The sequence below is a fragment of the Protopterus annectens genome, chromosome 3.part1 (assembly GCF_019279795.1).
Source record: "Protopterus annectens isolate FY-2018-M chromosome 3.part1, PAN1.0, whole genome shotgun sequence".
NCBI classification, from domain to species: domain Eukaryota; kingdom Metazoa; phylum Chordata; order Ceratodontiformes; family Protopteridae; genus Protopterus; species Protopterus annectens.
In genome coordinates, this window is record NC_056732.1 from 1,638,234,969 (window position 1) to 1,638,258,256 (window position 23,288).

The window sequence follows — 23,288 nt, forward strand, 5'->3', positions numbered from 1 at the left end:
CATGGGTAGGTTTAATTTGCTTCGGTTTTAATTTATTTTGTAGTGTGGCCAATTGGTTACTTACTTTGAGTTTCCAGTCTGTGTTCCAACAGGTTGTTGAAATGCAGTTGTTGGTGAAGTCATCTCGACATTATGAAAGTCAGGTAAATGGTATTTCCGTTACCTAGAGTAGACCCCTGTATATATATGTGTGTGTGTGTGTGTGTGTGTGTGTGTGTGTGTGTGTGTGTGTGTGTGTGTGTGTGTGTGTGTATATCTATCAATATATATATATATATATATATATATATATATATATATATATATATATATATATATAGATAGTACATACATTATTAAGACACTTTGCATGTGCATGCATTTAATTTCAATAACAGTAATGCTTAAAATTAAGGAAATATCTGGAAAGAAAAGTGTAGGGTATGGCATTCAAATTTCACTGATTTACACCATTGATGGCCCATCCATTAGAAAGAGTTTCAATTCAGCAATGGTATAGCTGACAATTACAAAGAACATAAACCAAATATTGCACAGTATTACGAGAAACACTCTTTAAGGGGGGGGGGTCACGAGTATTCTGATATCTACTCTGTAAAAACTCTAAGAGTCGCCACTTCAACCTCACTTCTGCACAACTGATGATTTATTTCTGTGGATGCAAGTTGTTGTGTATGACAAAATGAAATAATCTGATGTGTAGTGCCAAAAGAGAGAACAGTAAATCCGTTCTAATATATAACAAATATTCTAGCAAATCAAAAGCAGTCAAATACTAATATACTGAAGTACCCTTGAGGCAAAAGCACGAGAAATACTCAATGTATCCCCAGTCTGTCTCTGGAAGGTCCCTGTGGCAATTACTCTGAGAACTGTACTTACCTTAGTATCCGCATGGATAAGAAGACCACACAACTCCCCAGTACCCATGTGAAAAAAAAAAGAAAAGGTATTCCATTTTTCTCATGAAACTTTGTCCATTTTCATCCTCACTTGACAAGTCTGTTCTTCCAAAACAAAGGATAATACATTTAAAGGAAGGTCATACTGTAGGTAAGTTGGAGAAATGGTTTAGTATTAGCAATCTATTGCACTGAACAACTCCGGGAAACATGCTACACCATAAAAGGCATGCACAGTCCAAATTTATTCCTGAGATAACACCAGGAAATAGATGAACTGATACATATGTGCCAAGAATAAGTCCAGGAACTCCTGAAGTCTCTTTGAGGCAGAAGCCTGAGAAATACTCAGTGTGTTGCTAGTCTGTCTCTGGAAGTTCCCTGTGGCAAGTACAGTGAGGGCTATACATACCTTACTATCCACAGGGGCAAGAAGACCACACGTCCCCCTAGTACCCATAAAAAAATTGTAATCCAGAAAGCTTGAGGTAGGTCTGACCCAGTGAGTGACAGGACTAACTAGAAACTTACTACAAAGGATTAATCCAGATAAAATCACTTTAGCTTCTGTGTGGTGCTTTGTTGAAGTTTCAAGTAGTTTATTCAGTTAAGTAGGTAGACAGATGTAGATTCTTTTTCATCTGTTGTATCAAAGAGTGTCTTCCAGATCTTCTAGCTAAAATGATTTCATCTGGACTAATCCTTTGTTCCAAGTACCGGTGTGGGGACCATACATGCCTACTAACACCCCTATAGTATTCCTGTCCATTCGAAACCTGTCACGGATTTCCTGATTATCAAAATTATGTATAATTCTTTGCTAATGTCTGTGCCTTCTTATCAAGGAGTGCTTCTGAGTGAAAGTAGTTTCGGCTTGACCAAGGCAAGCAGCTCACACCAGAAAATAACAAAGCTGGAAACAAGAGAAAACATCTTCACCAGCTTCAAAGTAAATAGAAAGGATGCAGTTCCGCCTTTTATCACATAAGTGCAGGCTGTGTGGAAATGTATCAGAATATGACTATGAATCGAAAACAGTTGGGAAGAGGCCTTATTAAAATACATATTTCTAAATTTCTTATTTCCATATTATTATTACTTCAATTGCATAATTTTATCTATGGCCATTGTGCATTACTGTAAATGAATCGCAACTTTGCTGCGCATATGCATGACGAGTGCCAACTACCTTTACACTTTCACATTGTTGTTGTTATTGTCTTTCGGCTTTTCTACACTTTCATGTAAAAACTATAAAAACAAGCCGTACACACTGTATTAAAGCTGTTCCATTCTGCTATTTGTGCAGTAATTTACACCACTCAAGCCAGAATGCTTACCTGTTGTTAATTTAATCCAGTACACAGCACTGTCTTGACAGTCTGGTTTACTTGATACTTCTGTTCTTTTTATAATGAAACTGTGTCTATCTTCACCCTCACCTGACAAGTCTGGTCATCCAAAACATAGGATAATACATTTAAAGGAAGGTTCTGGCACTCTGTCTGTAGTTAAGTTGCAGATGCAGGCTTAGTGTAAACAGAATAAATGTCAAAATGCACATCAGTACTTGACCATCAGGCAGATATAAGCTTCCTTTTCTGCAGGGCGAAATCAGAACTCACATGTTACTAGGTAAGGGAGTTAGCAGGATATACAAGGACATAATAAAGTGCAAAAAAGCAAGGGAAATTTTGATTTCTCTCAAGAAAACAATATACGATGCTATCTTTCTTTTAAAAATAACAATGCAGTAGACCTTAAAAAGTTAAGGATTACGAGGAAATATTGCAGTGTGTAACTGTGTATTGAAGAATATGCTGAGGCCAGTACATTTCACATAGGAAATCATATTTATTTTGAAAGGCAGATTACTTTGGGGGTGAATTTGTACTACAGTGCCACTAAACAGAAGACATATGGACTTTGATTACGCTCAGAGCAATGGCATTTTATTGAACTAATGCTCAGAAATAGATAAGGCATTTCCTTAGTGAGTAGAGCATACATGCTCAGACACTCAGGCACTGCAGTTTCTAAATCCCACATTCTAGGAAAGCAACAAATCCTTTATGCAAGGCAAAAAAAAAATCCCAGGCGAGACATTTCTGCAGTCAATCAATGACCTACATTGTTGACAGGTTCTATTTAATCATCTGTCAGGAAACCTGAATTTACAGCAAATTAGAATCATCCCACAACAGCTCAACAACCTCTGCATTTTTCCTTATAACAAGGTAGTAACAGCAGGTACATTAAGTTGAGCATCACTGTTTGGCCATTTCTACAGCTTTCATTGCAGTAAGTATTTATGTTATTGTAAAACTGTCGAAGGAATCGCGCTGGTATGTGCCCTAAAGCCATTTCTAAACAAAACTTACTCCCATGAAAGCAAGAGAAGAATTCCACATCCTAATGTGCTGAAAAATATTTTTCATTTAACTTTAGTCACTAATGGTTAGATACTACTGTCCTTTCATTGTTAGTCAATTATTTTTGTATAAAATCTCTAAGAGTGTTTCTACGTATCATGAATTATTCAGGGCATAGAAACACTTAATTGTACTTATTTAAGTGCAGTCCTAGGAAACAGTTATCTCTTCCCCGTCCTGGTTTGCAGCAAAATTCTGTTAATTGGCTCAACTTATTTTTCCTTTTTATGGTTTGAAGATGGCAGATGCTTCTCATTATAGGAATTTGTGCCAGTTGCAGTCATAGTGAAGAAATATATTTTTACTGTGCCCTTGACAGCACAGCAGAGATGTAGATATTTAATTCTAAATGTTTTTATTAACTTCCAGACCTTTCTCCATGATACTTGGGTTATGGAAATAACAGCGGTATTATTTTTATTTGCATGTATTTGTTTGATCGTATCTTTCTGTATTTATGGACTTTAACAAATGTTCCTTGCAATTATTTTAAAGATACGTCTTATTGTACATAAATAAGATTTTCAGAATATACTCTCCTTCTTCATTATAATGAGTTACTAGGCCAGTTGTGGCCAGCTGTATAAATGTACTCCACTGTGCTTCCAAGTACCTTGCTGAGAAAGCAGTCTGAACCTGTTTTATGAAGGATGTCAAGCCTATTAACAGAATGTATGTATATATGTATTTGTTTATTTTCTTATTTATTTATTTATTTATTTATTTAGTCATTCATTAGTTAATACAAGACCCCTGGAAAGGTAACCCCACATCCATGAACTAAGAAATTAAATCTAAGAAAATATAGCAACAGTAAATGCTATTAATTTGATAGGGATAACATTGAATTATGAATATATTGTCTAAACTCTAGCATGGAGGATTCTATCACTAGCCAGTAAAACACCTCTGTGAAGTGAAATAAATTAAATCTTAATGAAAGTTTTTTTTGTGTGTTTGGTGGGCTGTTCCTCCTGTACCTGCCAGTGCAAGGGCTCAACAACCACTGCCCCTAGTCTCTAACTATACCATCTTTGAGGTGTCATTAGTTGAAAGGAAAGTGAATAAATATGTTTCCATTTTCAGGCTGGTGCAATATCAATGGTATATATAAAGATCAGCAGTATTGGGGTAACCCCCCCATCATGGGATGCAAGGGGCACAACCACTTGAAAAATGCTTCAAAATGCATTTTATTATGTATATGCCATGACAGGTAAATGGAAAAGAGGGGTGGTGTCATCATTAGGTTGGCAATGGGCAGTTTGGCATCTATAACATCAAGTAGCATCATTCTTAATATAATCAGTACAAAGTCTCAATCAAAGATTAGGTGAAGATAAATGCAAAGTGGTGTTTGAGTTTTCCTCTTGATCCTTCACTAAATAAGTGAAATACTTCTGTTATCATTCTGAATTCAAATTTTGGCATTCCTCTGAGATGGACGGGGGACAGTTCTAGACCCCCCAGAAATGTAGGCTCTGAAAGCTGGGTCACCTCTGTTTTGAGTAGGCAATATCTTCAGAGTGTGGGGGTGTTTGCTGATCAATGTAGTCTCGCTGGATTTTACCACAAAATTTGTGATAAGTGGCTATTGGGCCCATTGTATATTGCAATATATGTATGAAAATCATTCAAATTCAGGGAGCTAGGTTTATTAAATATGGAGTGGGTACTTCTATGAAATCAGAACACTGCAATGGTGTACTCCACCTTTAGCTTCTACAGCAGACCTTGCAACCTTGATGCATGCAGCCTGTAGTGGATTTAATACACAAATACCAAGATAAGTAGAGGACTTACTATTGGTCTCTCAGGCACTCCATTTATTTTCCAGTTGGCTTTGGTGGAGTGAAAGTTCTGTATTTAGTATATGTTCCAGTTTAAATATATTTTTAAACCACAAGAGTGAAATTGCAGACACCCTAAGATTGGTAAGTCTCTGAAGAAAGAGTATGTGGCAACTAGTTGCAAATGTCTTGGAAAGGTCTAAGAGGACGACTCATTGTGTAGTACTGAACTGTAAACCAACACAACAGACCACAGCTCCAAATCAGGTGCAAAGTTTTATTGGTTTAGTGCTTTCTTCTCATGACAGACTTCCTCAGAATAAACACACAATGTTAACCCAGCCCTTAAATACCCATGAATCAAATAACTAATTGAATTAATTAAATCACATGACAATGCTGAAAAAATAAAATGGATATTAATATGAATATAAATATAAATATACAAATTTACAAGTATGAAAAGAAAAAATAGTAACATGTATAAATATTTTCCTATTAAAACACAACCATCAAAACACTAAAAACTTAACCAATAAGGTGTTTTACTTTTAAAATACAAGCTTCTGTAGTACTGCCACTGTCTAGACTGTTCCCAATTACATCATCAACATTATGCCAATGAAGTGAATGTTCTCATCTTAATATGATGTAGGAGCAGCTTCTCAATGATTTTCATGGAGAAGTGAGGAGGTTAAGCTGGTGGTAATATTTGGCTTGTCGCCTTGTGCATTTTTCCTCCTTCAGAATACTTATATCTTCTCTCCACAGCCGTGGTAGTCTACCATCTTCCAAAGATCGGTTTAACAATGTAGTCACTGACTTAGTTGTGAAGACTGTTCTCACCAGAACTAAGTAGGAAAGTAACTTTTTGCTGAATGAAGAACACTCTTCCCAGCTCTTTCTGTTTATCCTCATCCACACCAAAAATGGTATACTTGTATAAAATTCTTAAGTTGCATTTCACAATTAATAATGAAGACGTCTCTGAAGAATGCAAGAAAATAACATTAAAATCTACAGATACAATTAATTCTTCATTATACTGAAAACTTTTCACTTAGAAATTCTTACACAGAACTTTTGTCACTCCTAACAAAATTACAATTATGTATAAATCATATAGAATTAAATCCTGGAGATGTGATTTTGAAATAATAGCTGATTGGATGCATATGGGATATGAATGTCAAGTCTTCTCCCCTTTATGGAAAGAAATTAATAATTTCATTCAAGGTCTATGGTCAGATAGATGTAATATTTCTAAATCTTTAGTTTTATCTAACACTGTAATTCCTGAGATAATTCCAAAAACCCAAGTGCCTCTTCTTTCATCTAGTCTTGCTATGGTAGAGAAAAGTAATTAATAAAAATTGCAAACGTAAAGTTACCCCTCTAAGTGTTGCATTTATTAGTATGGCAAAAAAATCTTTACAGTGGTGAATTGCATACTATAAAGATGAGAACTTCTAATATTACACATTCATCTAAATCTTGGCTTAAACTTAAAGACTTACTTGAAAGATATGAATTGATGTTGATATGTATAACTTTGATGTATTGATCAGCTGTGGCCCTATGAAAATAGTTATTTGTTTGTTTTTTTACTTGATTTGTTTATCTATTGTTTTAAAACTGAATTAAAAAAAATAAAAAAAAATGTATTATAGAATTGTTCTCATGTGTTATATTTTGGGGGAGGAAACTTGCAGAGAGTTAATAAACTGTTCCTGTGAGTTAAAAATCAGAAACCTCTATTATCTTGTTAGTTTCATATATTGGACTGTATTTAGAACATGCAGCACAGCTATTACTAGTAAGATTTTTTTTTTATTTTTGTAGTTGATTAATCCCTTCCCACAAGGGTGTTGTGTATCCCAGTACAAATAATACAGATAATAGGATATTCATTTATTTATTATTTGATGACCACACAGGTAGACTGACCCACAGACCCTTTTCAGCCATGAACCAGGCTCAGAGGCAATAAACAGTGCAAGTAAACTCAATTTACATACTTCAACTATAAGAGACTGAATTTCTAATAAAGAAGCAGGTTTACATTAGGTTTTATCAATTTACATGAGTTGCAAAATAGTTGGCTAAAAAATTGCTCTTTAAAGGTACAAAACTGAATTTTCTTGGAAAGAAAAACTCAAATGGAAGTGAGTTGAAAACAAAGATTACAGTGATATATCTAGCGATTAAAAAGAGAACACAGGAGTAAAAAGAGGTAAATGCCAAAGGAAAACATTTAGGTTCATCGGTTCATAGGTGTGTACTAGGCTAATGTAAACCCTTAGTAATGAGATATGCCACATAGAAGGACTTTCTGATCACAGTGGCAACGTGGTGGTCAAAAGAGAGGCTGCTGTCAACCTGTGTTCCCAGATCTCTTATAACGCCTTCTGTGTTCAGTGGACTACCATCAATGTGGTAATTCAAGGGAACTTGGTTTTTCCCAAGGGGCATGATGACACATTTTTTGGCATTGAGCTTAAGGCCATATTTCTGACACCAGTCATTGTTGTCATTGAGACCTTTCTGTAGGATGTCAACATCACTTGGGAAGATAATAATAGCTCCCAACTTGCAATCATCTGTGAACTTTGTCAGCCAGAGTCCCTTCATGTTGGCCTGGACTTCAGAGAAGTAGATACCAAACAGGAGAGGACCCAAGCCCGAACCCTGTGGGAATCCACTCATGACTGGTCGGCAGTCTGACTTGGAGTCAGCTACTTTCACACTGTGGGTTCTATCTGTGAGGCAGTTTGCAACCCACCTAGTGATATAGGGATTGATGCCTAGCTTAGTGAGTTTTTCTATGATTCCTTAGGGGGGAATGGTATCAAAGGCCTTGGTCAAATCACCAAATCAAGTTAGGCTGTATGAGCCACCTTGCCTTCATCCACAGCTCTGGTAACTGACTCAAAGAAGTCAACCAAGTTGTGCAGGCATGATCTACCCTTTACAAAACCAAACTATGTAGGATCCAGTGTTTGGAGATTCCCTATATCCTTGTTTATTAAGTCCATGATGATGCGCTCCATAGCTTTGCATATCAGACTCATCAGGCTAATTGGGGGATAATTCCCAGGGTCTGTAGTCGCTCCTCCTTTGTGAAGAGGGATGACTATAGCAGTGCGCCATTCAGTAGGGACAAAGCCTGAGGTGAGGCTGTGACTGAACAGGGCACACAGGTGAGGTGCCAGTTCACTCTGTAGTTCATGTAGAACACAGCCAGGAATATTGTCAGGTCCCATAGAAGCTGTATTCTTGGCTTGGACAGTGCTGTTTTAACCTGTGCAGCAGTAATACTGGGTGCCTGGCAATCTACTGGTATTGTGATTGGTCCTTTGGGGGGGTAAAGTTAGCACTGAATCTGTCGGCCAGTATATTGGCAATATCTGTTGGCTCAGTATAGGAGGTACCATTGTGCAGTAGCTCAGAGCAAATCTGGGTATTGCTTTGGAGATTCTTTACATAATTATAGAAGGCCTTGTGGTTGTCTTTACTATCTGCTTCAATTCTGTTTTCATAGCTAGCATTAGAGGATTTGATGAGGGATCTCAAGCTTTTGTTGAGGCTGATAAGGGAGTTTTTCCAGTCTTGGGACTTTGCCTTATTCAGCATCAATTTCCTCCTTCTGTTGTAGAGTTTGTTTATGGCAGGGGACCACCAGATTGTCTTCCTTTTTTTGAGGAGAGTGTCTTAGATCTATTGGGTATGGCAAGATCCATGCATTTGTGTACGTGTTTGTTCAGTGCATTTGTGTATGATTCGGCAGTCATGCAGCTATTCTCCATTTGCATGGATGCCGTGAAGTTATCCACCTCTGTTTTTAGGAATCCAAAGTTAGCTTTGGAGAAGTTTTTCATGATGGTTACCTTTGTGGGGGATGGGAGGGATGTGGATTTCCAAGGTGATTAGTTTGTGGTCGTATCTAACCAGGAAGGAGTTGACTAGTGGTGTAGAGCAACGGTCACACGTTTTAGTAATGACCACGTTAAGGATGTTGCTACCTGTAGTGGGGCATTTTTTTAGAATTTTAAGCCTTTAAAATAGTTTAACCATAATTTCTAAAGCATTTACAAGTAACTTCCTTGAAGACATGCTCAGAAACGGATTTTATAAACTTAGTAAGAGTATCTTAATGCTAGTTTCAGCTGATGACTTGTTCCAGAGCACAGGGCTCATTCACAGTGACTGTTTTAAATGGGGGAACAGTTGAGTGATATTAAGTTATCCTGTAATTCCTTAAGGAGTTTTCTTTTCAGAGATAGCAGTAGCCATCATTTAAAACTGTTTATAGTATGATGCATAGAGGATAAGGAGACCTTTCATTTAATGGTAACCAGTTCAGTTCATTTTAAAGACTGCAGTAATTTACACAGACATCAGCAAATAGGGCAAATCTGGCAATTTTATTCTCAATAACAAAGTCTTAGTATTATAAGCAGAGTGTAAACATCATACAGGAAGACAGTATTCTACTTTAAGGAGAAGGACATTCTTGGAAAGTAGGAGCAAGCAGGTGTGATATTCTATAGCAAAGTTTTTGTTGTGAGAAAACTTTGTTAATGGTATTATTAGTGTAGGTTGTAAAGTTTAATGTAGAGTCAAGGATTAGACTTAAGGATTTGTACTCTGTTATAAAAGGAATAATATGATTGCTATAATCTAGGATAGCAAAGACAGAAAGTTGAGAAGCTTTCTGAAGGGAGGAAACAAGAATTACAATATCTTTTGCGGTTAATATGGAGTTTAACTTGTTCCAACCACTGACAAAGATTAGAGAAGGCTTGCTGGAGTTGAGATGACATGACTATGGGACATCTGTTTCCAAACAACAATAAAATATCATCTAAACAGAGGATAAGGTTAACTTCAGGTAAGTGATTAATAATAAAAAGTATTTCGGCTTTTCCCAGTTGGGGGTTACCACAGTGGATCACCAGTCCTCAGACTGATTGGCAGTGGATTTTTTTGGTGCCGAGTTGCCAGCCCAACACCCAGCCTTCTCAGAAGGCACACCCACATGCATGCACACCTTCCTGCATGTCTTTAAGGCTCACTCAGCCGTAGGGAGGACATATAGACTCCCCACAGAAGGAACTCCAGCTGAGAATCAAATGGAAGAACCTCTTGCTGTGAGGCCACAATGCTAACCGCTGCACCATGCGGCCTAGGTAAGTGATTAATAATATCATTAATTAAGAAAACAATAATGGGCTGAGAACAGAGCCTTGGGGGACACCTGTATTCAATGGATTCAGTGGAGAGCTGGTTGTTATAGCAAACTTGAACTGTCTTCCTGTGCAGATAGCTATGGAACCATGCAATGACATTTGCTCCCAAACTGAATTTTTGTAACATAAAAAGCAGAATTTTGTGTTCAAGAGTTTCAAAGGAACTGGTCATTAGTAACATAGCTAGGGCAGGTTGAGTGGGACAACTGCCCCGGGTGCAATGTTTTTTGGGGAGTGCAGTCAGCCCATCCTGATCACTCCATAATGCAATACTGTTTTTTAAAATCTGGTGCTGCATTTGCAGTCAAACCTCTGCACTGTAGCACTCAGTGTGTGGTCTATTCTGTAGGTACTACAATTTCTACAGTTTAAAGTAATGAAAAATATTTTTTTAACTACAACTTGAGCACTGTAGCACTCTGGCAGGCAGGGAATAAACTGCAACACCTGCTTGCTGCATTTTTTTTACTCTAAAATATGAGAGCCATAGCAGTCCTTGCAGGCAGGGTGTAAACTGTAGCAACTATTTGCTACAGTTTAAAGGAAGAAGAATTTTTTAAATAAAAAATGTTAAAGGAGATTTGGGTGCAGGGCACAGAAAAGGGACTTGAATGGCTGGGGCAGAAGAGAGGGAATGTGTGATATGTAGCTGGCCACTTGGTTGGTGTGCCGGTAGAAGAGTTGGGGGAGGCGGGATACATATATAACTGTAATAAGGTGATGACTTACATGTATAGGTTTATTACAGTGAAGTGATTGTTTTTTTTTTTTTACTTCACTTAAAGAGTTGAGGGGTGAGGCACTGGTTTATAGTACCAGCCTAGGACACTGGTTGAACCAGCTATGTGTCTGTTGGTCATATCCACAAAAATACTGTGTGTAAGGAGATCATCCATTAGCAGTGGTTATGCAAAGCCATTTCTGAAGCCATGCTGCCTATCAGAGAGAAGCCCATTGCTATTAAAGTGTTTAAGCTGCTGTTTATAAAGAAATTCCTCAAACAATTTGCAAAAGGGCAAAGACTAACGATAGGGGGAGAGTTTCTATGAGTCTAGGACTGGGGTACCTTATAAAGAGGTATAATGGGGGTATGTTTCAGGGCTGGTGGAACAATTCCTGTGGTAAGGGATAGGTTATAATTATAAGTTTGGCTCTTTTGTCTTTTGCCTTCCTAAGGACGTTAGGGTGGACTGCAGTGAAGGTGAAGGTGGAGGGTTTCAATTGCTTTAATAATAGTTTAGTTTTGTTCTCAGACAGAGCTCAGAAATGGAACATACTCTACAAAAATGTACATTAGAGCTAGAGCAATGCTTCTTGTCCATGTTCTGTCAACAGCAGAACAATTATATCTCAGGGACCTCTAGAACTGCCTGTTTGCTTAGTTTCTAAGGTTTGAAAATTCACTTTGTGTGATGCACTTTCATTTTTCCCCAGATACAGTTCATTTTAGTTGTATCTGCTAACTCACAACAGCAAGGAAGATGGCCTAAAGTGATACAGATTTGTGCAAATTTTTCAATGGTTGCAAGTGCAAATTCAATGTTTACAATCAGAAGAACCTGAAGTAGATGGGCAGTGATCCTTGCCTCCAGTCTGTGAAAACTTGAAAAATAGACCTTTCATCAGAAACAATAAAACTTTCTATTTTGGTGACAGTTCCGTCTCACAGGACTCATAGTACTAGGCTGGTTGCCTTTGGAGGACATTTTAAACCTAGCCAATTTTTCTTTAAAGGTGAAAATCAGACTCTGCACCTGGTATCTATGAGGTAAACACCTTAACAATTACTCCGTCCACATGCCTCCTCTAAGATCAAAGGCAGTAGTTGTGCCAGTTCAGGCTTTTACTACTTGCATTCCACCTATCATGTCTTTACTCCGACCAGGTAGACATTCATAAAGATGGTTTTCCTTAAGTTTATGTAATTATTGCTGTAGTAAGGCTGGAGAATATAGAAGGCACACAATGTATAATATATGATACACTTCTTCCTTATTCATTTATGTTGTCCTTTGTTAAACAGGTATAGCCATCAACTTCAGATTCAATGTGCCGCTATAAAAAGGTTTGTACCATACTTAAGATACAAAGTTCTAGAATCCTGCTCATTGTGTTCTTAAGTAATAACCCATGCCTGGGTGTGGGTAATGCTAGATTCACCCACGGTTGGTGTGGTTTGGTCACGAGGGCGAAGCCCGAGTGACCAAACAAAGACAGTTGTGGGTAAATCCAGCATTACCCACACCCAGGCATGGGTTATTGCTATTATACAATGACATTATTTAAGAAAAAAATACTTACTTTTCTTAAATAATGGCATTGTATAATGCCTCCGTGCTGTCCTTCCACAGCTCGTAGAGATCCTCTTCCTATTTCTGATGTACTGGGCATGCGTAGGGGACTTCCGTCTCCACGTATACCCAGTACATCAGTGCTTCGGAAAGTAAACAACGGAGAAAAGCAGATCTCCTTTGCCCTGTTTTTCTTCCTTTTCCTTTTTTTTAAATTAAAAAAAATAGTTTGGAGCAATTTAGGGGCAGAAGAGCTGCAGTCCCGATTCCGCATATACGAGAAAGACAGCTTGAAGAAAATGCAAGGGGAATCAGGTACGTTAAATTAAATACACATACCTGATTTCCCCTTGTATTTTCTTCAAGCTGTCTTTCTCGTATCTGCAGAGTCAGGAGTACAGCTTTATTTTTTTTTTAATAAAAAAATTAAAAATTCGACAATATACCAACGGAAAAAAAGTCCGGGTGACCAGACCTTTTCCTTTGGTATATTGTCAGATTTACAATGGCACACTGGCCAATCAGTGTCCACGTTTTGGAATATTAATGGGGAGGTCATTGTATCATTCGCACTAATGCATATGTGTTGCTCATTAGTATTGCCCTACTCCCCTTCTGTCTGGGTGAAATACAAAACATTTCAGAAACAAAACATACAGAAATGTAAGCAACAACTGAGTAGTTCAGACTTATGCAGAAATTACTGTGTACTGGTGAACAAGCACACGTGCAATGTTCTATCAAGCAGAGTGCAATGTTCAATATATACATTAGTTTGTAAAGTGGATCAATCTTCAGTGGATCTTGAGAGAGAAGAGACTTGGGAAGGAGACAGGTTAGGTGTCATGTCGTGTGTTGAAGCAGGAGCATTTGGCTCGGATAAAAAAGTGCTTTTTGATTTGCATTCTGAAATTGGAATAAGTGTTGATTTCCTTAATGTTGATGGGAAGTGTTTGCCAAAGAGTAGGTGCCTGAGAGGAGAAAGCATGTGGAATGCTCTGGAGTTTGGTTCTAAGGGTAATGTTTGGATCTAGTGGTAATATATGAGCCAGAAATTAAATTCACATCACCCAAACAAGCTAGTGTAAGAGAAAAACAAATAGATATTTGATGGCAATGCATTATAAAATTCAAGATAACTATTTATTTTGCATCATCAGTACTTCATCTCTGAGAATTCATAATTTATATCAGATGCTATCTGATTACTCATTTCTTTCCATATGTTAAGACCCCGCTTGGTGTATATTATGATTCCCAAGTTTAACTTGGACTTCATAATTGTGCAGTCAGCTCTGTCTCTAATTGTACTTTTTTCCATATGTATCTGGTAAGTGCCTTGTATGACATCTTCTAGTTGCAGTATTTCTAAATAAAAGCAGTATAGTAACACGTCAGATACAATGTACAAAGTTCAGTCATATGCATTTCCATGTCTTTCTGAAATGAGTGAAATCTTAGGGTGAGACTAATAGAGCAGCCACCACCACTCAGTGTAGCCCAGTTCTGCTCTTGTACTGCTCTCCCAGCATTGAACTGCCCCAGATATGTGCCAATGGCACATGAATGGCTAGGTATAAGAAGTTATATGCTTAGTAGTGGCAATATGAGAGTCAGTCTAAGAGCCCAGATAGACAGGCTGAGTGGATGTTCCTGAAAGGAAGTACTTCTCTATACTGCACAGATGTCATCCATGTGTTAGCTAGACACTGGACTGTGATATGGAACAGAGAAATTCTGCTTTTGTAAATAGTGGAGTATGCAGCTGATCCAGGAAAGAATGGAACAGAACTGACCATGGGCTACACTGATTATCTAACTCAGGACAGTCCACCAAGATTACACCATTTCACCATTTCACATCCTAAGTTTGATCATCTGAAGATTAGCATATCATAATGTGTACAGTGTATGCACTCTTTAGTCATTCATATCCTGCTATTTCCAAGCTCTGTAGAGAGTGCACAGGAGGGGCTTAGGTTTTGCAATGTTTGTGCACTGCATAGACAAGTCCTTCTGACATGAGTTTGGCATAACCAGCTCTTGTTTATGCATCATCTCTGCAACAAAATGTTCCTTCATGGGCCCTTCATATGCACTTTTATTAATAAGTTGAACGTACAGTACTATGGGCATGGAGAACAGAGTGATTGAAGATGTAGCACTGCAGTGGTGCTGTGGCGTATTCCTGTTGTAATCTGCCACTAAATATGTCCAGCTAATTCTTACATTGGTTGCAGACATGATCTCATACTGCTACATTGTATCTTACTGGTAGATATATGGCCTGGCATATGCCACTACACAGGCATGTACTACAGACACTCAGTAGGGATACTGAAATATGTTCACAACATTGTATCACAGCATTACCCACCCAGCATGAAGAAGCACCACTTTTCCACTTCTAACTGACAGCAACATCTGCTTAGTCGTATAACTCTTGCATCATAAAAGCACAGTATACTGAGTGCGCAATTAGCATATAAGTAGGTACACATGATTACATTGAATACCACTAGCTAGCTTTAAGTCCGGGCAATTTCAAAAAAGATACCTTAAAGAAGCAATGGATTTTGCTGGAGGAAATCAATAAGTTAGATAAAGAGCTGGAGAAAGAAACTGTATCAATTGAACATTTGCTCTTATATGTGGAATGGAATGAAAATTAGTAAGAATAAGGTACTGAAGGGTGATCACAAGTGCAGGGAGATAAAGACATGACTGTAATCCAGGCAACCTGGATTAACTAAAAACTAGCCATGCAGAATGTTGCAGGAGAGGATAGAAGTGACCAGCCAACTGTGGTCCATTCATCTAGGGGGAAGTGCAATTGTTGTAATGCTGGAATGAGCTGAAGTATCCGTGTCATGCATCACATGATCAGGGATAAGTACTTTGCTCTATCAAGCTTTTAACTATAGTCTCTTCTATATATGTGAAGATGCAAATCCACACACAAGGTGATATATTGTGCCACCAAGTAATGACACACATACATACATAAGCTAACAGGGGCTGGAATGGGGCCATTTTTAGATAAAACGTCTCTCCTCTGTCAGAGATAGTGTGAAAGAGGATAGGACAGTTGGCTTGTGATAGCTGAGGTACTGTCAGTTTGTTTCCCAACCTTGGAATAATCAGCATCCTTTCCTATAGCAAGAATGGCCTATCTTAATAGGATGAAGTCATCCTCTGGAGATGTGATTCCCTCCTTCAAGTAAATGTAGGGAGGAAGGCAGCCGAGGTGGGTTAGTGTAATAGGTTTATAGGTTCATAGGTTGTTACTAGGATAACAATCACTCAGGCCCTTACAAGCCCAGCCAGTCACGTCAAACCATCTGGTTTCTGAGTAAAATGAGCATCTATAAAGGTGGGGCAAGTTAGTAGGGAGGCAACTAAGGATTTGTAGGGGAGAGTGTTAATTAGGATAATACTTTTCTTATCGAAAGCTTCTGTCCATAAAGTACATGGGGCTGGACTGGGGGTAAATTCACGGTCTCTATCTAGTTGGCAAGGTTTCATTTGAATAGGATCAGAGATGAACTCTGTTTTAAATGGTTTATGGAGCCTTTTCCATAGTGTGTTCATCCTTCAGGACACATACTTGCCTCTCCAGCACATTCTGTTTATCTCACAAGTGAATTTTCGATCCCTGGATCTAGTGTTTCTGGCCCTGCATATTTTGCACATGTGCAACAGATCCATCAGGGGTGGGTCTGAGTAGGCCCTGTAAGTGAAGCAAAGATCCCCTTTCATCATCCTGTAGGAGACTGAATACTGAGATAGAGCTTTTAGGTGATCAATGTAGCACAAGATATTCATGCTCTGAATTCTACTGGTGAGAAACCTTTGTGGGTGTTCCAACAATTGCAAGTGTCTGGCTGAATACATGACAAAAATGGCATTGTATTCAAAGATAGGTCTGATATGTGCCAAGTAGAGTGGTACTTTAACTTCCTTGGACCTGGATGCTATAGAAAGATTTTCTTATTATCATAGCTACATGTTGGTCAAAGGCACGATTACTTTCTACATATGCTCCCAGATCCCTTATTACTGGGTCGACTCTTAGGGGTGCATTATCATTGGAATAATTAACTTTGCTCGACAGTTTTCCTAAGGGCATTATAATGCATTTTTTGGTGTTGAGGTTTAGGCCATGGCTTTGGCATCAGTCATTTGTATGTGTTAAAAAGAACCACCAGGCTAGTAAATCAACACGTTTTATTCCTCTGACATCTCGGCTACACAAGCCTTCAAGGAGTATAACATCACACAAATCACAACCTGCCTAAATACTTACATCCATTAAACAATTAAAACAATTACTAATCTATAAAACAATCAAAAATATACACAGATTCCTTAAAAAGAAATTGATTTTTTGATATTATTATCATCATACATGCAAATATTAATCTTTTCCAACACAGAACCTCTCAAACCATCACTTATGCCTCCGTGTATCTGATTAAAATGTTCCATTCCGCTACTAACTTTTTTTCTGTTTTTAATAATATCTCTAAAGTGCTCCAACAGTCTGACTTTCCCCTATATAAAACTTACCACAGGGGCATCTGAGGGCATAAATAATGCCCTCTGTGTTACAACAAAACCAACCTTTTACCTGAAAAGGTTTTCCATTAATTTTATTAAAACTTTGCCCAATATGTTTACAGGCTTTACATCTGCTACATGGAAAAGTTCCATATCCTGCAAGACTTTTATGAGTACTGTCATTAGGGAGTACAAACTTCGATTTCACTAGGAAATCTTACACATTTCTACCTCTTCTGTATGATATAGCAGGTATTTCACTAATATTTTGATTAACATCTTTCAATATCAGAATGTAATCCCAATACAATTTCAATAAATTTGTAAGAATCTGACTAAAACTACTGTATGTAGTCACAAGGTACATCTTTTCTTTTCTGTCATTCCCCTGATTTCCATAGGGACCTTGTGATACTACACCACCTCCAATACTCTTAAAAATATATTCCCTCTTAAATTTGCCCCAGCATTCCTCCAGAAGTTCATTACTAAAGCCCCTATTTCTAAACATGCATACTGTTTTGCCTATTTCAATATTAAATTCCTCCTCATTATTGCATAATTTATAAATCTGAACAAATTCTCCAAAAGGTATAGCTTGAATAGTATGGGGAGGGTGGCTGCTTTGGGCCATTAAGTATTGTATACCACTCTCAGGTTTCCTGTGAACTGTTATATGGATCTTATTATCCCTACTGCTGTCCAAATGTACATCCAAATAAGGAACACTCTTGCCTACTTTAAGCCCATCAAATTTTAAGCCAAACCTGTTATTATGTAATTCACTTATAAAACTATCCACCTCATAAATACCTCCATCACACAGAAAAATTAAATCATCAATGTACCTAAAGTACTTCATTACATATTTATGAAAAAATCCTGTTCTATGTATATACTCAGCTCAAAAAGGTCCATACTTAGGTTAGCATATGAGGGGGCAAAAGATGCCCTCATAGCTGTCCCCTCTTTCTGTCTATATAACTTACCATCAAATAAAAAAGTTATTTCTAAGACAGAAATCCAAAAGTTCAATGATATATTCTGTCACAGGGCTATCCCCCCAAAACTCTAACTGCTTCTAAACCAATGTTATGGCTAATGCTGATATAGAGGCTTTTAACATCAATGGACATCCAATACTTTTTCACTCCATTGTGTAACTTCAATTTTTTTTTTCAAAAAATCAAATACATCCTTAACATATGCTGGTAATGACTTGAACTTTAGGTAAAAGAAAATGATGTAAAAATTGTCTTATTTTACATAAAAAACTCTCTTCCAGAGACTATAGGATGACCTGGAGGATTAATAGAGGATTTGTGAATTTTGTGAAGTTATACTCCTTGAAGGCTTCTGTAGCCAAGACGTCAGAGGAATAAAACGTGTTGATTTACTGGCCTGGTGGTTCTCTATCTACTTGGTCATTTTGCTTTCGTTTTTCATTTGTATGTGTTAAACCCACTTGCAAGATACTGGTGTCTTGGGGAGAATCTATAATATTTCCCAATTTGCAGTCATCTGTGAACTTGGTGAGCCAGAGGCATTGAATGTTAGCCTTTACTTCCGTGAAGTACTTTCCAAACAGGAGCAGGCCCAGCATAGAGCCCTGGTGTACTCTGCTGGTGACCAGTCTCTTTGTGGAGGTGGAATCTACAATCCTGACTTCATGGGTCATGTTTGTGAGCCAGCTGGTGATCCAGTGAGCTATGTAAGGATTTATATCTAGATCAGAGAGCTTGTCAACAATGCCTGAGTGGGGTATTGTATCAAATGCCTTAGCCAGGTCAAGATAAGCAATATGCACTATTTTACCCTCATCAGTTGTCTTGGTGAGCCTCTCAAAGAAGTCTATCAGGTTAAATAGACATGACCTTCATTTATTAAAGCTAAATTGGAATGGGTCCAAGGTCTATACGTTGCCAATGTTGTTGTTTATTATTTTCAAAATAATTTATTTCATGGTTTTGCATGTTAGGTTTGTTAGATTGATGGGTCTGTAGTTCTCTGGGTCAGCTGATGGTATTACTTGAGGAGGTGAATGGCTATTGTGGTCCTCCACTCACATGGAATGTAACCTGTTTCAAGGCTGTAATTGAAGAGTTCCTCAAGTGGTCCTGTTAAGTCGTGTGTTAGACTGTTCCATGGGATGTTGTTGGGACTCATGGAGGCAATGTTCTTGGCTTTAGAGAGTGCTGCCAGCACCTGGTCCCTGCTGATAACTGGGGGAAGTATGTTGGAGGGGATTTTGCCTGATGGAGCTGGCAGAAAAAATGGGAGGGAGAAGTCTGAGTGGAATTTATTAGCCAAACGATTTGCTGTGTCATCTTGATCAGTGAAGGTGGTATCATTCACCACTAGTTCAGCATATTGCTGTGTGGTGCCTTTAAGGTTCTGTAAGTAGCTGAAGAAGGCCTTGTTATTGCTCTTAGCCTGCAAGGCTATCCTACCCTTGTACTTGGCCTTGGAATTAATCAGACCTCTTAGTTTCTTGTTTAGTTTTACAAAAGAGCACATGTATTTAAAATAGTTATTACTAATTTTGTACATGAGTTTTTTCTATTATTATATACTCTGTTCAGGTGAGGATTACACCTTTCCAGTGTGGTTTGTTTTAGTGTTTGTTTTGCAATTAGTTACTGCAGCCTCTATGCAGCCATTTACATATTTGGGTATAGACTCTGTGAATAAGTCTGTATAGATAGATGAGGTGTCAGGGTTAGGGGAGGATATCACTTAATAGGATGTAGTTTGCCTTTGAATAGTTCCAAACTGTTACTGGTTTAGCTGTATTTTTAGGTTGATTTTTACTTCATATGACACAGCTTTGTGATCCGACCTTACCCTCACTGGTGCAATGCTCTCCCATGTTGATGAGTACCGGATGCAATATGTATTGAAGAGGAAGAGCTGAAGTTGCACCAGACAATTACTTTATTAACATTGAACGCTTTTGTCCGTAACAATGAATGAACAGGACTTCATCAGAAAACTTACTCAACAAAGTCACCTTCCTTAAATACACTGAGTAATTACTAATTAAGCAATTAAACAATTTAAATATAAAATTATAAAATTAAAAAGACAGTGAATAAAAAGTCATTATCAAAAAATGTAAGGTCTGTATTAAACACTAGGATTTAATTACAAAAAGCAACCATAATGTTTCATTTTTAAAATACTTGTTATACTAATACATTCATTTAACCCTGGCCTTACGGCAGCATTAAGTTGCAGTTGCCAACGAAGCTTACAAGTTTCAAGTTGCTAAGGAACTATTCTACCCTGTTGATCACTTATAAGTTGCTGCACTACTAAGAATTTAAAATTGTGCCTGCTTAATGCATTGGTATTGACAGCCTTAGAAATATCAAACATATGTTCATAGATCCTGTTACTGGATGCAAAATGTTTGATGCTCTGTTCCAGGGTGCTTGTGTTAATAAAATCCAAAAAGCTCTGTGTCAGTGAATTTGAGGCAAGTTACCCATGAGCAGTGTGTTTAGTTGGATGTTGAGCACCTCTAATAAAGATTTAGGTAAGAGTCATGAGACTCTTAGGGTATAGATGGTGACATGTAGCTAGCCATGATAGGGTGAGGGACCTTATCTATGACTTGCATGTGGAATAGCTCCATGGTATCATCCTGTTTAACCACCCTGGTGGTATATCTATTGATAACACACATCAAGACACCTCTAACTTTGGCTCCAGTCTGTGGTGTTGCTGGTATAATTGTGTGGAAGACACTGTAGCCTTGCACTGCTGGAGTAATTTCTACAGCTTTAAACCAAGTATCAGTCACAGCAGAGGTGTCTGCATTCTCCAGAATGAGGAGGGCTTGAAGGGTGTGGAGTTTTTTTTTTTTTTAGGCTGTGAGTATTGAACAGTAAACCCTTATGAATGAATGAGGAACCTGGCTAAAAGTGATTTGATGGCTGACAGGCAGAAGGCTTAAAAAGCATGTAAACAAGGTGATCAGAATGTGGAATATGACATGTCAAGTACAAGCATCTCAAAGTTATCTCATGGTAGGGGATGGCAGGCTGCTGGTACTTAAAGTTGAGAAGGTAAGACTTTTTTTTCTATTCCACATCATCTGGAAAGGGAAAATAAGAAAGAAATCAGAGGACATTGCTGAAATTTGTTTGACCATTTTTCACTTTTATATGAGGACTCACTTTTTAATATTCCAGGAGGATGATTAATGATTATCAGAATGGGGTCCAGTTACTGCATGTTAACAGAAGTGATGGATCTAAGTGATGAGTTTACATTTACTGAATGTTTGGATGCAGCTGGAAAGAGAGTTGGTGACAGTTAACATGATACCCCAACCCCATGTAGAAAAAAATGGGAAAAAGGGTGGGAGGTCTGATGATGATGGATGCAGCTGGAAAGTTAAAGTTAAATAAGGCTCCTGACCAAGACAGATTCTTTGCCATTCCATTTGACAATCAATTGCCTTTGTTTTTTTTTGTTTTTTTGTTTTTTTTGCTGATGTAGAATCATTTAATAAGACATTCCCTGGGATTCAGTAAGCTTCCATGCAGGAATAGCTTATTCCTTCATGGAAATGACCATTTAAGAACAGCAAGGCAGTGTGCCATGCATAGATATGAAGGCGCACTGCCTCTGCTCCAAAACGGACATGGAGCATGGATGAGTGTAGGGGGTGTGTCTGAGAGCAGTGCCCTCACAATATACATGCCCCTACACTCAAGAATTGCCATTCAGCAATTACAATGAGTCAGAACGCTCATAGGGGGTTGTAGGGTTGCCAGCATTTCAACTGCTCAAAGTGGAACATTTGTGGTGCAAACATCAGATATGGCAGGCCGAAACATACCCACGGCCAGTACACAGGACAGAACTTCACTTTTGAGACTTTAAGTATTTTTCCTCTGTTTATTTGCTAAGTTTTTCTGCATAGCCACCTATTTTGAGCATTTTCTGGCTTGTTAAATTTGATTTCTGCATTAGTAACTGTATTTAGAGCACAACCTAGAGCTGTTTACTGAATTTCCTGTTTGCACTTATTTTTAAAATCGTTTTTTTCTCAAAACTTGCATTTTATCTGTCCTTGGCCTAGCACTCTTGTGTGGGGTCATTTACTGCACTGTTATAACTTGCTGATACTTGTTAACCTCTGCTATCTCTGAAAAAACAAAAACAAAAAAAATCTTGCTTTTTCCCACTTTTCTGAGATTTAAAAAAGTTCATTTACAGGCTTGCTGTTCTTGAACTGTTTGTAAGTTTCTGTGAGGCCATTTTTTGCTTGGGCTAAAGGAAAGTCTCTCTGTTGATCAGTGGCAGTGAAAAACATTGAGCAGCCTGTCTGCCCCTGTGGGAGTGGTTACTGACTTGAAACTGTAGTTTTATTCGCCATTCTGGGTCAATTCCAAAACTCCTTCATCTTCCTCTCTTAAAACCTGGTTGCCTCGTGGTTTTGGTGTCTTTTCAGGCTTGTTGGCTGTTGGTGAAGCACCCACCAAGAGGAGAAAATGCTGAGAGAAGAAAGGAGCCACTTTTGAGACTTTAAGTATTTTTCCTCTGTTTATTTGTTAAGTTTTTCTGCATAGCCGCCTATTTTGAGCATTTTCTGGCTTGTTAAATTTAATTTCTGCATTAGTAACTGTATTTAGAGCACAACCTAGAGCTGTTTACTGAATTTCCTGTTTGCACTTATTTTTAAAATCATTTTTTTCTCAAAACTTGCATTTTATCTGTCCTTGGCCTAGCACTCTTGTGTGGGGTCATTTACTGCACTGTTATAACTTGCTGATACTTGTTAACCTCTGCTATCTCTGAAAAAACAAAAAAACAAAAAAATCTTGCTTTTTTCCCACTTTTCTGAGATTTAAAAAAGTTCATTTACAGACTTGCTCTTCTTGAACTGTTTGTAAGTTTCTGTGAGGCCATTTTTTGCTTGGGCTAAAGGAAAGTCTCTCTGTTGATCAGTGGCAGTGAAAAACATTGAGCAGCCTGTCTGCCCCTGTGGGAGTGGTTACTGACTTGAAACTGTAGTTTTATTGGCCATTCTGGGTCAATTCCAAAACTCCTT